The sequence below is a fragment of the Mesoplodon bidens genome (assembly GCF_964165515.1).
Source record: "Mesoplodon bidens genome assembly, chromosome: 1".
Lineage (NCBI taxonomy): Eukaryota > Metazoa > Chordata > Mammalia > Artiodactyla > Ziphiidae > Mesoplodon > Mesoplodon bidens.
Window position 1 is genome coordinate 29,607,007 of NC_138176.1, and position 15,375 is coordinate 29,622,381.

Here is a 15,375-nt window from a genome sequence, read left to right on the forward strand (position 1 = left end):
ATTTTAATACACACACAACACTAGAAAGGAGAAATAGCTGATGAAAAATTTGAAATACAGATCTTCCTCCACTTACAGTGGGGTTATGTCCAGATAAACCCATGGTAATTTGAAAATATCCTAAGTCGAAAATACATTTACTACACCTAACCTACCCAACATCCTAGCCTAGCCTACCTTAAACGTGCTCGGAACACTCACATTAAACTACAGTTGGGCAAAATCATCTAACACAAAGCCTATTCTACAATAATGCATTGGTTATCTCATGTAATTTATTGAGTACTGTACTGAAAGTGAAATCCAGAATGGTTGCATGAGTACAGAATGGCTGTAAGTGTATCGGTGGTTTGCCCTCCTGATCCTGTGGCTGACCGGGAGCTGCCTCACTGTCGCTGCCCAGCATCAGGAGAGAGTATCCTAGAGCATATCGCCAGCCCGGGAAAAGATTGAAATTCAAAATTCTACTGTGGTTTCTCCTGAGTGCCTACGATTTTCTCAGCATTGTAAAGTGGAAAAATCTTAAGTCCAACAATTTTAGGTGGGGACCATCTGTAGAGGTTTATCTGTTATACGTTCACAGTGACAGACTTGTTGCATCTTCTTCAGCATCCCTCAGGTAGATCCCAGAAACTAGGCACAGAAATTCAAGCAACAAACCAAGCAGTGTGACTTTGAGGCCATTAATACACAAAAGGAATCCCGCGAGGATTCACGAACGAGTTAAAAGCGTGCTCTCAGCCCTGCCTAGTTCTTGCATTCTGCTGTTCGTTGCTCTTAAATTCTCAAAGGTGTCCTGAGAGACTTTCCTCAGAAAAAAATGAACAGACCGAAGTGAACGCCGAGTATTTGTCAGGTGATAAAGGAAACTGCCTCCGGGCAGCACAGAGGACCGCACCACAGGCAGGAACTGCATGCGGCTTCTCTAAATGGTATTTAACCCTTTTCTAGGTTGGAGGGGGAGTGTGGCGGGTGAGGGATCGGCAAGGGAGGAAAGGAGCTTTCGATCACGGGAGCTGCACGTAGAACTGAACGCTCCGCGAACAGCCGACGCTCGAGCTGCTCCAGCAGGGTCGGCGCCGCGCCGCCCGGTGCCTCAGTTTCCCCGAATGGAGGTCCTGGGGCACCGCCCCCTCTGACGTAATGGGCGGGCGCATCTAAGGCTGGCCGTCAGGGAGTGCGAGAGCGGGGCGGGCGCCTGAGGGGTGGGCGCGCGGGTAAGGAGCGTGGCGCCCCCGGGCCGCGCGGGCCGCGCGAGGCGGAAGCTTGGGCGGGAGGCCGGAGGCGGGGCCGCCACGCTGAGTCACGCAGGATTGACCCGCCCGCCGCTTCCAGGGGCGGAGGGGACAGCGGGCCTGGGACCGGCGGCCGTAGCTGCCTGCCGCGCCAACGGACCACCAGGCGGCGGAGAGGTGGTCAGGGGCCGGGCGAGGCTGGGCAGGGAGCCCGCGTCGCTGTCCGGGGACGGCGGGCGGAAGGGACCCGCGCCCCGAGGAACGCGCCGGGCGGCCAGGCCTGCTCCGCCCCTGCCCCGCCGCGGCCGCTGCCCCGGCCGGGAGCCCCCGAGGGGCAGCAGGGCGCCGGGCCCTCGTCGGAGTTCTCCGGTCCAGGTCAGTCGGGCCCAGGGAGGTGCCGGGGAGTTGGAGGCCGGGGGGCCGGCAGTCAGAGGGATGCAGACGTGGGCTTTTTAAATGGTGTCAGGCAAGCCCAGGGCTCTTTTCACTGCACCACCCTGCCACTCCGGCAATGAGGCGGAATTTGAAAGCTGGAAAAGAATCCAGCATTCGTCCAGCCCCCTTATTTAACAGATGAAGAGATTCTTCTGGCTTGCAGAGTTATATTCAGTCGGAATAGGAGTCCGTGATTCTGTGTCAGGGAGACAAGGGGGGAATGGCTTACCGAAGCAAGAGTAAGACCTGTTTGGCTAGAGATGCAAGTTTGGTTATGGTGGAGTTTTGTACACCTGCATTCCTACCGCAGGTACTAATGTCCACCAGGCATCAATTTCTCAGAGTATTTAACCTTGAAAAAGGATGTCAGTGCTGTCAGTTGAATAAAGGAATATTGGGGTTACAGACAGGCTAGGTCTGCTGCAAATTAGGTGCTGTGGGGAATGCTTGGTGTATCGAGTTAAATTTTAAATGAAAAAAACCCCACTTTAAATGGAATCTCATTATCCTTTATTGTCTATGTCATTTATATTGATATAATAATGAAGGGCACTCACAACATTATTCTGTAATTGATAACTTTCCTTTAGGTCTATTTTTACAGTAATTCTTTTATAGTAATATGAGAGTCTTGTGTTGAAACACTTTCATAATCACTGATGCTGTGGTATGTGGCAAGCCAGTGGTAGCACCAATATTTAGCGTTTGAGCATAGTTTAGCTTCACGTGTTTGTATAGCTGAAGTTACAGAACTGATTAATCTGTGGTTGTATACTGAAAAGTGAAGTACCTGCCAGCGTACAGGTGTGGTTTCTTAGAGTTGGTGCTGCGTTTAGTACTCTCGTAGCATAGAATAGATTCCAGGTGATGAGCAAGTTAGTTTATCCCCAGCACCTGTTTTTCTCTAAATTATTGAATCAAAGGATCTCTAAGACTACCTTCCATCTCCAAAGTTCCCTGATTTTTACGTGTTGATTTGAAACATATGTCACTCATTGTGTCAACGACACAAAGTTTTGAGAAAACATGTTTTTAAAAAATTCTGTGTGATGCATAGTGAATCTTCAAATTCACTGTTGTTCTCAACACTCCCAGTCACTTTATCATTATTGAGCGAACATAAGTGAAAAGAGATTTTTCAAATTACCTCAGTGCTAAATTCACTAAAGTCAGAGACTGGAATAGAGTGCTTTGTGTATGGTGGAGAATAGCTAAAATTTGGCCTGGGGATGGGGTCTGTGCAGCACACAGATAACTTTGCAATAAACCGAGAACATTCTGCCTCAGAAAATGTGATAAGATGTCTTTTATACAGTGTTCATATTGTGTGAATTTTTTTTTTTTTTTTTTTTTGTGGTACGTGGGCCTCTCACTGTTGTGGCCTCTCCCGTTGCGGAGCACAGGCTCCGGACGCGCAGGCTCAGCGGCCATGGCTCACGGGCCTGGCCTAGCCGCTCCGCGGCATGTGGGATCTTCCTGGACCGGGCACGAACCCGTGTCCCCTGCATCGGCAGGCGGACTCTCAACCACTGCGCCACCAGGGAAGCCCATATTGTGTGAATTTTCAACTGAGATATGATAATAATCTTCATAGACAATCTGTCCAAACATGTACAAGTTATTTTGTCTTGCAGCCCCAAAGCAGAGCCTTTCCCATCTCTTGTTTCTTCTTTTCTGGGTCCTTTCTTCTTAGGGTCCTTCTTACCTCGAGAGACCCTTTCACATTCCTTTTTCATCCACATGAAAGAGGCAATTCAGAGCCTCTCTCAAGCACTGATTGAACTTATACTACTTTTTCTCCTCTTAAAGTACATGATAAATCATAATTCTTTTTTTTTTTTGCGGTACGCAGGCCTCTCACTGTTGTGGCCTCTCTCGCTGCGGAGCACAGGCTCCAGACGCGCAGGCCCAGCGGCCATGGCTCACGGGCCTAAACGCTCCGTGGCATGTGGGATCTTCCCGGACCGGGGCACGAACCCGTGTGCCCTGCATCGGCAGGCGGACTCTCAACCACTGCGCCACCAGGGAAGCCTGATAAATCATAATTCTTGAATCGTCATTTAGATCTCCTAAAAACTAAGAGTGGGTGTTCATTTTTAGAACATAGTGCAAGACTCCATGAGGCTCTGGTTCTGAAAAAGGGTTAAATGGAATGTGTTTAGATTTTTATCTTCCCTAAACGTGGAGACTGCAATTTAGGAAGCCTCCAGAGCCAGTAAACTCATTTCTCTCTGCCTCAGAAGGAAACCCTTTCTGCAGAATGCATAGTGAATCTTCAAATGCGTTATTCTTCTCGACCCTCCCATTCACTTCATCAAGGTTGGGCTAAATAAGCAAAAAGTGATTTCTCAAATTTCAGACACTTCAGTGATTGTTCAGATTACAGGTACTTTTTAAATTTGGGGAACTTTTTTAAATGATAAAAGCAATTAAACTACAATGCAAATGGAGGCTTGCATACCCACTGCCAGGTATAAGGCTTGAATTTTTTCTGGGTTTATTATTCTGCCGTTTCTGAAGTCGGTTAATGTATTACCTACCCCACAGCATTATTACAAGATTATCTGCTTTGAAATTCTCAATTGTTCTTAATCTTCAACTAAAGCATCCTTAAAATTCATTCAGAATACTTATGAAAAGTTTTAAACATAAATTCAATTAATATTAAATAGTTTCTTATTATGCCTTGCTTAGGAAAACATCTGAATAAACTAATCTTCAAGATTGGATAACTTAGTCTCGTTTAGTCTCGTTGGCCAGGAGCTAATTATAAGATATCAGTCTCTTGCCTGGAAAGGCAGAAAGGTCTAAAGTAGCAGTCATGAAATCAGATCACAGATCAGCCCTGTGATGAAAGAGCTGTTAAACCAAGGCTCAACAAATAGTCATGGAGCACCTGTATCTGTTCTTGGTGCTGTGGATACAACTGTGAACAAAGCAGACAAAGCCCTGCCCTCATGCAGTAGATATTCTGGTGGTGTGGAAGCAAACACGAAATAAATATGTGAATGGATCATGGTCACACGATTGTAAGTGCTGTGGAGAACCTGAAGGAGGCGTAAGTGAGAAAAAAGAAGTGGGGTGGGGGGGAGTACACACAAAGTGCACAGTGGTCAGAGAAGGCCTCTACCGAAATCACTTTTGATCTAAGACTTGAGAGGAATGAGAGAGTGAGCAGGAGGCGGAGGGATGAGCAAGTTCCAAGCCCCGATGTAGGAGCATGTTTGGCATGTGTGAGGGATGATGAGGTCACAGTGGCCAGGCGGTCCCCATGTGGGCGAGGGGAAAGTGCAGCAGTTGAGAGGCGGTGGGAGTGGGGAGGGGCACAGCAGTGTAGGCCGTTTTGTAAGGATTTTGGCCTTTCCTCTGAGTGAGGTGGGGGCCAGTAGAGGGTTTTGAACAGAGAAGCTTCTGATGACTTATGTTTTAACAGGATCACTCTAGCTGCTGGGCCAGAGAGACAGAAGGGGGACAAGGGCACAGTCAGTAAGAGCTTCCCTTTCATACCAGCTGTGTGAGCCTAAACCGCAGTCCTCCTCTGGCCTGTGTTTCCTCATCTGTAGAATAACCAGGTGCTCTCTAGCTCTAGAATTTTTAGATTTTAAGTAGTGTGGAATCACTGTGAGGAGGCCAAAAGCTTGTATATGAAGAGGTTCTGAAAGTAAATAGTTTCAAAGGACATGAAAACTTGATGCCAGCAACGTGTCTTGAGCTGAATCACTCCTAATCAAGAGGTGATCGGGTCTTTTCAGTCAGGTTGTCAGGTCATGAGAACAAAAACACTGTTTCGTGACTATTTTCCACTGATCCCTTTAGTACTCTGCTGATCCCTGAATTTTTCCCTTCCTGCTTGAAAAAGGATGAAAAGCTGTTACTCATCAACAGAGCTGGCAACCAAAGTTGCTTTTGTTGTTAGGAAAGTTGGAAACTTAGGGGAAGGAAACAATTCTAATTTTATTTTTATCATAGGTCATTTGAATTCTTTTTTAACATGCAAGGAGCCTAAAAGATTTCTTTTGTTTTTGATTCCCTTCTCCTCCTCCCATTCACCTCATGCTTCACAGGTGCTCATTTGAACACATATAACGTTTCTTTTTGTCTGTATAGGATCTTGCAAAGTGGGGATATTTGTTTTATATGTATTTTAATTTGTAATGTTGTATTTCATTTTGCTTCTTTTTTCTCTGAGTACTGTTTTTAAGATACACCTGTGTTTCTACATGTACATCTAATTCTTTGCTTCCAAATGCTGCATTATATTCCATGCTGTGTGTGTGAACCACAGTTTTACTTATCTCCTCTCTGTGTGATAGATACTCAGGTTGTCTCTACTTCCTACCACCACAAACATTGCTGCAATGAGCAACTTCATACCCGTCCATTTATAAAGCTGTGTAATACACTTGTGGGATATACACTTCGAAGGGAATCACTGCGTCATAGGTTTGCATGTCCTGAATTTGATCACACTGTGCCAGATTCCTCCTCACAATGGCTGCACCACTCTCTCTCCTGCCAGAAGTGTTCGAGGGGTCGTGTATTCTCATGTCCCAACCAGCACTCAGCTTTCCTCTAGCTCTCCACCTTTTATAATCTCATAGGTGCAAAGTGATACCTTGTCATTTTTATTTGTATTTCTTTGGTTACTGATGATTGTGAGCATCTCTTATGCATATAGTTTCATCTGTAAATTACTTATTCCTGTCTTAGCCTGTTTTCTATTGGAGTTACTATCTGTGTTGCTGTTGACTTGTGGAAGACAGTTTATAGATGTTCACTTATCGTAACTTTGCAGATATCTTCTAACATGTTAATTTTGTCTTTGTTGTCCTTTCATCAAGAAAAATTCTTAATTTCAATGTAATCAGGTAAATAAATTCTTTGGCTTAGAGTTTTTTTGTTGTTGTTGTTGTTTTTGCGGTACGCGGGCCTCTCACTGTTGTGGCCTCTCCCATTGCGGAGCACAGGCTCCAGACGCGCAGGCTCAGCTGCCATGGCTCACGGGCACAGCCGCTCCGCGGCATGTGGGATCCTCCCAGACCGGGGCATGAACCCGTGTCTCCTGCATCGGCAGGCGGACTCTCAACCACTGCGCCACCTGGGAAGCCCCCGGCTTAGAGTTTTTAAAGTTTTGTTTAAGAAGGCCCTCCCAGTCCCTAGGTCATAGCTATTTCTTTAATTCATCTAGAGCCCACATTGCACGTGGTGTTAGATAGGAATCCAGCCCTATTATTCTCCATTTAATGAGCCGGTTTTTCCAATAATATATCCAAAAACCCCATGCTTTCCTCCATTACATTGTGGTACCCTCTTTCTCCTATATGGTTCCCATGGATACACCAGTCTATCTCTAAGCCTCTATTCTGTTACATTGGTTTGTCAGTTCTTGCTCTCTTTTTTATTGCTCTGATTTTATTACAGTGATTTGGTAATACATCCTCATGACTGGCATAGCAAGTGCCCCATCTCTGTTCTTCATTTTTAAGTTTTCTTAGCTACTTCTGTGCCATTATTTTTCCATATAATATTTGGAATATGTTTATCAAGTTCCTCAAATGTTTTGAGGAATTTTTATTGGGATTACATTGAATTTATCAATTATTTGGGAGAGGCTTGACATCTTTTTGATATTAACTTATTTCATTCAAGAGTATGTAATGTGTTTCTCCATTTATTCAGCTTATTTTTTCAGAATTTTTGTTTTATTTGGAAATAATTTAAAACTAACAGAAGAGTTCTAAGATTAGTACAAAGAGCTCCTGTATATCCCTTACCTAGATTCACCAGATGTTAGCATCTTGCCATATTTGCTTTATTACTCCCTCTCTTCAGTTCTATGCATTTTTCTGACTCATTTGAGTTATTAGTTGCAGACATCATGACCCTTTACCCCTAAATACTTCATCAGTTCATTTCTAAGTCCTTTATTAGAACTTCAAAGTTTTCTCCATAAAGGTCTAAGAGTATATTCTTGGTTAAATTAATTTCTAATACTTGATAGTTTTGTTGCTATTGTGAATCATGTCTATTTCTATTACTATTGTTTTCTAGTTAGCTATTGGTAGTTTAAGAGAAAAGGTATTGATTATTGTAAGCTGATCTTGTATTTCACAGCCTGGCTTCACTGTCTTACTCAGATAGTCTCCTGTTTCCTGTTGTTTCTTTTCCCCCATAGTTAATCATATCCTTTGAAAATAGTGATAGTTTTGTTGTTCCTTTCTCATCCTTATACTTCTTATTTATCTTTCCTTTACAGCATTGACCAGAACTTCCAGGACAATGTCAAAACAGTTGCTATGCTAGTGAACATCTGTGTCTTGTTCTCAGTCTTAAAGAGAATGAGTCTAAGGTTTCCCCATTTCATGTAATGTTTGTTTTAGGTTTTAGGTGTACCTTTGTCAGGTTAAGGTGTTCTCCTTTATGTATTCCTAGTTTACTGAGCATTTTCATCATAAATGTGTATTAAGCATTGTCAAATACTCTTTCAGGATTTGTCTCCAAAGAAATAAGATGGCATCAGGAGGCTGCAACCCAAAATCCTAAGCTAAGCTTAAGCTTCAAGCATAAGAAGATTAATAAAAGTCTTCAATATTTCTGAACCCTATGTATATAAATTTATAGTAAACATCTCACAATTCCAATATAAGCTTATTTCACCATTAAATCAGCTTTTTCCTCCTGCTTTGAGTCAGAATTTAAAAAGCTGTTGTGAAGAATGAGAGCGCCATATTCAACATAACTGTAGTCGTCAGCATGATTATAAATATAAGATATGTAAAATTATAGTTTCCTTACTCTGTGGATCACTCTCTGCTCTGGGTATAAATCTCACCTAAGTATATCTCACAAAATATTGACATGGTTCAGCAGGTAGCTCTTTAGCAGCCATAACTGCTAGGGTGTTGTGCAGTAGAGTCTCAGGGCTATCTCTTTTGGTTCATGATTGGGGTTTTTTTTTTTTAACTATTTTCCCCTTATTATAAAAATTATACCTCTTAATTGTAGAAAATTTGCAAATAGAAATGCAAATCTTTAATCCTGCCTTTTAGCATCAACCCCTGTTAAAATGTTTATTTCTCTCTCTCTGATCTTTTTTGGGGGGGTGGGAATAGAGGGGCTACTTTGTGGAGGAGGAGAATGCACCTAACATTGGGCTATATAATTTTTTAGCACCCCTCCTTTTTCAGCCTTAGGCCATCAACTCTTGTTTGTCTTGCTTTGATTGATCTTCCAAAAAAAAGCAATAAGAAAGATATGATTAGCTTATAGGGCTGGGGTTACAGTTTGCTGATGACTTGGACATTTCGAACAGGCTGTGTGGGAGTGCACAGGCAGTCCGGCCTCAGAGTATGGAGAAGTCATAGGCCACGTGCCACCAGACCGAAGACTAGCTTGGAGGAGAGGAAGGGGAGAAGTCTATTTGATGTCACTTTGCTTCAGTTCAGTTAGCACCTTCCTTCTTTAGGCCACATTGGCATTCATCTTTCAGAAAATAAAAAGTATGAAGAAAATAGTTGTAATTTATTTTCTTTTGACCCTGAAATAAACCCAACGCTGTTGTCTTGTTTCCCTAATCACCTTCTGCTAGTGTGATGACTGGTGAGGGAGAGTCTTAATAAATTGCAGGAAGTGACAGAATTTTTAAGTTAACATTCTTATCAGCTGGTAGATTCAATATCCAACTGCCCTCTCCTCCTCACTCCTCATCCCTTCACCCTGCTTTTTCATTTTGCCAAAACATCTGTCACTTCCTAAAATGCTGTTGTCTGCCTTCCCCATCCCTCAAGGAGGAAGTTCTTCAAGGGCAGGAACCTTTGTTTCATTCGCTGATAAATCCCAAGCACCTTTTAGCCTTGCCTGGTACATAGCATGCCCTCAACAGATGGAACCCACAAAATGAGTCAGTCTGTAAGGAGGCAGCTCTGTGATACAGAGAGGAGAAATCTTAAGGGAGGGGTAAGGGAAGAAAGTTCTCTTAGCCTCCTTTAAATGCATGGGTTCAATAAACTAGTAGAGTCCACATTTCTTCCTTGACCTTGTAAGTGTAACTGTCAACCCAGCCACAGAGCTAATCTCTCTACATCTGTTTTAGCCGCTCCTGTGGGGTCTGTGGTTTCTGAAAGTGGAGTGTGAATGTCTGTGTTGCTGACAAGCACATGGTGGGAGTAGGGCCCCAGAGAGAATAGTCACTGCTGACGTTCTAGCCATGGGTTCTGGGCCCAGCACACACTCTGCATTGTTTTCATGAGGTGATTGATTCTCTTACGATAAACGATCTGTCCCATCAGCAGAAAAAGTTGCAGTGAATGTGCCGAGTTGTGCTGAGCTCCTAGCCGCACACCCCGTGTCCTCCCGCTTTCTAGTTTATTCTTTCCTCCCACCCCCAGCCATGCAGAAACCTTTGGCATTTCTGTCTCATTTCTGGATCTGGTTCAGGATTGTCATGATGAATAGTCATGCTGCATATACCTGGTCACTTTATTATAAAGCAAGGCTCAATCATATGAAATAGCACTCTGTAGGGTGCTAAAAAAACAAAACAAAACTGGGTTGCCACAAATACACCAAAATGCTGTCCTGGAGCCCAGTGCCATAGACACAGTCTATCTTGTACAGACCATTGTCTGAGTCATGGCCCTGAAATACTACTTTACTATTATTTTGCTTACTCTTATTCTACTGCTTGACACTTGTTACCTGGCCCCCGAATCTGATCCAGACTGTCCAAATATATTCTAATTTACTTCCATGTCCCTATTTTCTACTCAGATGTCTCTTTTTATTTCCTACAACAATGATGATAGCAATAAGTATATTATTAATTATAATTATGGATATGTCTTTGGTTTCACTAGCAGTCTGAATTCAAATGAAGGGAAAGGAATATAAAACAACAACAATAATATAATAACAGCAGCTAATATTTTAGCCGGTCATAGTACTAAATGCATTCCTATTTAATCTTCAGAACAATTTTATAAGGAAGGTGCTGTTGTAATCCTCATTTTGCATATGGAGAAACTAAGGTACAAATTGGTTAAGAAACTTGCCCTAAAGTTTATATTGCTGTTAAGTGATAGAACAGGAAATCAAACTCACATCTATTTTTCTCCAAAGCCCACCCTCTTAACCAGTGTGCTATAGCAGGCCTCAGGTAAGCAGGTGACTGAAGAACGGGAGTGACTTATATGGTCACATGGTTATTGACAGTTGTGCTTTTTTCATGTTCGCTGCACTACTCACCAGTGCTCTGTGAGATGTGAAGGGGCTGGGAGGATTTTGTCTGCAGCTGGGACTGCTCAGGGAGCTCCTCCCCAGATCCTGTGTTGTTGACTCTACAGTCAGAAACGGGTGGCACCTCAAAAAGGGAAAGGCTCTGAAACTACAAATCTAGGTAGCATTCTTTGGCTTTTTGACCTTTTCCTAATAACGTATTGAAGATTTGCAAAAATGAATAAAGAACAATACAATAAATGTCCATGTATCCAAAACCCAATTTAAGATGTAGAAAGCTGGGTTTCTCTGGTGGCGCAGTGGTTAAGAATCCGCCTGCCAATGCAGGGGACACGGGTTCGAGCCCTGGTCCGGGAAGATCCCACATGCCACGGAGCAACTAAGCCCGTGGGCCACAACTACTGAGCCTGCGAGCCACAACTACTGAGCTCGTATGCCACAACTACTGAAAGCCCGCGCACTGCAACAAGAGAAGCCACTGCAGTGAGAAGCCCGCGCACCTCAATGGAGACCCAGTGCAGCCAAAAATAAATTAAAAGAAAAAAAAAAGATGTAGAAAGCTGAGTTGGTTCCTATGTTCCACCTCCCTTTGCTGTTTTGTAGATCCTCTGGTTCTAGCGACTTAGAAAACAAAAAGGATTCCCTTTTATTTATATATGACAACAGTACCATTACTGTCACCTAAAAAAAAAGCAGCAGTAATTCCTTAATACGATCAAGAAACTAGTCAGTGTTCAAAATTTCTGCCATTTGTCTCAATTTCTTAAACAATTGATTTGTTTGAATCAGGATCCAAGAAATGGCACCCATTGCATTCAGCTAATATGTTTCTTAAGTAGCTTCTAATTGATAAGTTCCTTTCCTTCCATTTCCATTTGAATTTTTAAAAATTAATTAATTAATTTATTTTTGGCTGTGTTGGGTCTTCGTTGCTGTGCGTGGGCTTTTTCTAGTTGCGGGGAGCCGGGGCTGCTCTTCATTGTGGTGTGCGGGCTTCTCGTTGCGGTGGCTTCTCTTGTTGCGGAGCATGGGCTCTAGGCGCAAGGGCTTCAGTAGTTGTGGCTCACGGGCTCTAGAGCACAGGCTCAGTAGTTGTGGCGCACGGGCTTAGTTGATTCACTGCATGTGGGATCTTCCCGGACCAGGGCTTGAACCCGTGTCCCCTGCAGTGGCAGGTGGATTCTTAACCGCTTTGCCACCAGGGAAGCCCTTCATTTTAATTTTTTTGTTTTGCGGTACGCGGGCCTCTCACTGTTGTGGCCTCTCCCGTTGCGGAGCACAGGCTCCGGACGCGCAGGCTCAGCGGCCATGGCTCACGGGCCCAGCTGCTCCGCGGCATGTGGGATCTTCCCGGACCGGGGCACGAACCCGCGTTCTCTGCATCAGCAGGCGGACTCTCAACCACTGCGCCACCAGGGAAGCCCTTCATTTTAATTTTTCATTATAGTTTATTTTGTTAAAGAATTTTGTCATATAGTTTCCCACATTCTGGATTTTTAAAAATGGTTTGTGATGCAACCTTATTGTCCTCTTGTGAGTTAATTTACATTTTTGTCAGTCACTCTAGGAGGTTCCAAGTTATTCAGCCTCCATAAATAGAAAGGATTCACCAGCCCACATATAGCTTGGTCTGACCCAGAGGTCATTTCCAAGGAGTCTTCCAAAATGTTCCAGGTGACAGGGAATGACATAATCAACAGCAGACCATCTCTATTTAAAAACATTTTGCCTCAGAAGGAATTTTATAACTTCTCTTTGGCAAGACATTTTCGTGTTCCCTAGAGTCGGAGAAGAGATTAGAGAAGTGAGTGAGTGGTCTGGTTTTCTTCTTTTAGACAGTGTCTGTTGCTTTAAGGATTTCTGGGGCTCAGCGCCAGAACCTCCTTGGGATATTATCGTCTTACAGTTTAGATCTGCTTATCAGGAAACAGAATCCCTGGAGGATCAGGTAAGAGGAGAGTGAGTTTACATTAAGACCAGACCTTTGTTAGTTCCTATTGGGGGTCCTGTATTGTATTCTTGAGCATCTAGCCAGACTGTGGAACATAATACTAATACGTATGGTCTTCAAACCTATAGTGTTCATTACCTGGTCTTTTTGCTGCCACTGTCTAGATGTTGTTCAGTAATTATAATATCTGGACCACTGTAGACATGAAGAAGTCCAGTTTTGTTTTGTTTCTCTTGTTGTCTTGCTGCTTGACCTGCTAGTCAACTGTGGTAATTCTGCAGGGTAATCAGTCAACATTAAAGTAAAAAGAATGAAAGTTGTTGAAGTGTGACACTATGTTTGGCTTTATTTAGTGACTTGACGATTGTAAGAATAAAGTATCTCAATGTCAGTATTTTCATCTAGTTTTAAAGCCGAACAGTTAATAAACCAAGGCTAAAAATCTAACATAGAACGAGAAGGACATTTAATACATTTGTTACAGCCCTGCTTATACTTTTATTTTGAGATTAACTGGTTATCTTAAGTAAGAGGTTTGCTTTAATTAAAGGCATTAATAACAGTAAATTATTGGAAATCTTTGTGTTGAATTTTACCAGTATGTTCAAACTTTATTCTTTTTTTTTTTTTTTTTAAATATTTATTTGTTTGGTTGCACTGGGTCTTAGTTGGGGCACGCGGGATCTTCACTGCCGCATGCAGGATCTTTAGTTGTGGCATGCGAACTCTTAGTTATGGCATGTGGGATCTAGTTCCCTGACTAGGGATCAAACCTGGGCCCCCTGCATTGAGAGCGTGGAGCTTTAGCCACTGGACCACCCGGGAAGTCCCTCAAACTTTATTCTTATATTCCATAGGTGGGAATCAGCCTTGGTCAACATTCTCTTCTGGTTACTCCAAATACTTAAAAAGTAAAATATAATTATTATTCACAATAAAAGTGTCAGTCAGACACTGGCAAAAGTGTCAGTGATTTGCTAGTTATTGATTGCTCTTCCTTGCAGTGATCAGTTAACAAAAGTAAGCACCCTGATCACAGGAAGCAACAGCACACACATGAGATAATATGTTTGAAAAGCAGTCTGTAGATGTATTGTGTTCTAATAATATGTGTTACAAAGCTGTACTGCCTTGCCGAGAACTGCCAGTATTTTGATGAGGCTAGAGTTTAGGGTGTATGGTGGGTGGAGAATGTCCAGAAATGAGGCCAAACTTATGCATGGGGACCAGATCATGAAGAGCTTTGTGCAATCTGCACAGGAGTTTTAGATACTTCCTACCAGTGATGGATGGGAAGCTCTTGTGAACTTCAAGCAGTAGAGAATTATGAGATTTTTGTATTTAAAAACAGTAATCCTAGTTGCAGTGTGGAAAATAGAACAGAGGGAGATAAGACTGGTAGGTAACCAGTTAGGAAGCTATTGCCATGGTCCCAAAGAAAAGATGGTGAGAGTCTAAAGTAGGGCAGTGGCAATCTTAAATTGTAAATGTCAAGCCAAAGAACAGTTTTTCAAAGGTAGATGAGTTTGAAGGACTGAACAGTAGTGTTAATGTTTTTCCTAGAAGTAGAGGGATTTTTTAGAAGAGTAAATAAATTAATTTCATATTCCTCTTCTATCCCTGGAAGGCATTTGGCAAAGGTTTTCTTAGACCCATAGGCAAGGATCTTGTAAGTGAAACTGCTGCCAAATCCTTGTGGGAATACACAGTTCATTTAGAGCTTAGGGTAGAAGGGGATGTCAATTGCTATGTCCTTGTGACCAGTAACAACAAAGAGTCACATTACTCCCCCTTCCTCTCAAAAAGATAGTAACCGTTTTGAGCAGGTAGCCCCACCCAGAAGTTGCTGCCTCATCTGTAGTATTGTTACAATCAGTCTGCCGGGCGATTTGCCGGACGATGACAGTTCTCCTTCTCCTCCCCCTTCATCATCATCATCATCATCACCATCCTCATAGGTGACATTTACAAAATACCTGAGTGCTTACTGTTTACCAGGAAGTGTATTAAATGTTTTACCCACATGATAGAACTTAATCCTCATAACACACCATGAAATAAATTACTATTGTTATCTTCAGTTTACATATGAGGAAACAAAAGTTCAGAGTGGTTTAAGTGACTTGCCCAAGGTCACATAGCTTGACAACCGGCAGAGCCAAAAACTGAACCTAATTCTCTCGGACTTAAGTCTGAGCTCTTAACTGTTGTGAATGTAGTTATTACTTAATACAATTTAGTAACAAAAATGATTTCTCACCATAAATTTACTCCTTTATGTAGCCATGCCCAGTGAAAGTCCACATAATCAAACACTGTATTACCTACCCTCCATTTGCAGCTAATAGCGAGGACACATTTTTAAAACATAAGTACAGGAAAAACTTGGGGATGGGGTGGGGCAGAAATAGGGAGGCTATTTAAATTTCTAGCTTTTTTCAAGGCAGGATATCCATGTATGCGTTCACTAATTTTTACTTGAAGTGCAGCAGTTTCTGAAACAAGAGAGCCACTCAGTTT

At 42.8% G+C, this 15,375-nt stretch overlaps 1 protein-coding gene across 3 annotated transcripts in view; it reads left to right on the forward strand.

The window, feature by feature from the left end:
- Window positions 1-1,329: 1,329 nt before the first annotated feature.
- Window positions 1,330-15,375, forward strand: part of DNMBP (dynamin binding protein) — a 145,182-nt gene continuing 131,136 nt past the window's right edge. For all 3 annotated transcript variants that reach the window (XM_081247535.1, XM_081247532.1, XM_081247534.1), the window contains exon 1: window positions 1,330-1,610. The gene's annotated coding sequence lies outside the window, so the exon portion shown is untranslated. The remainder of the gene's footprint in view (window positions 1,611-15,375) is intronic.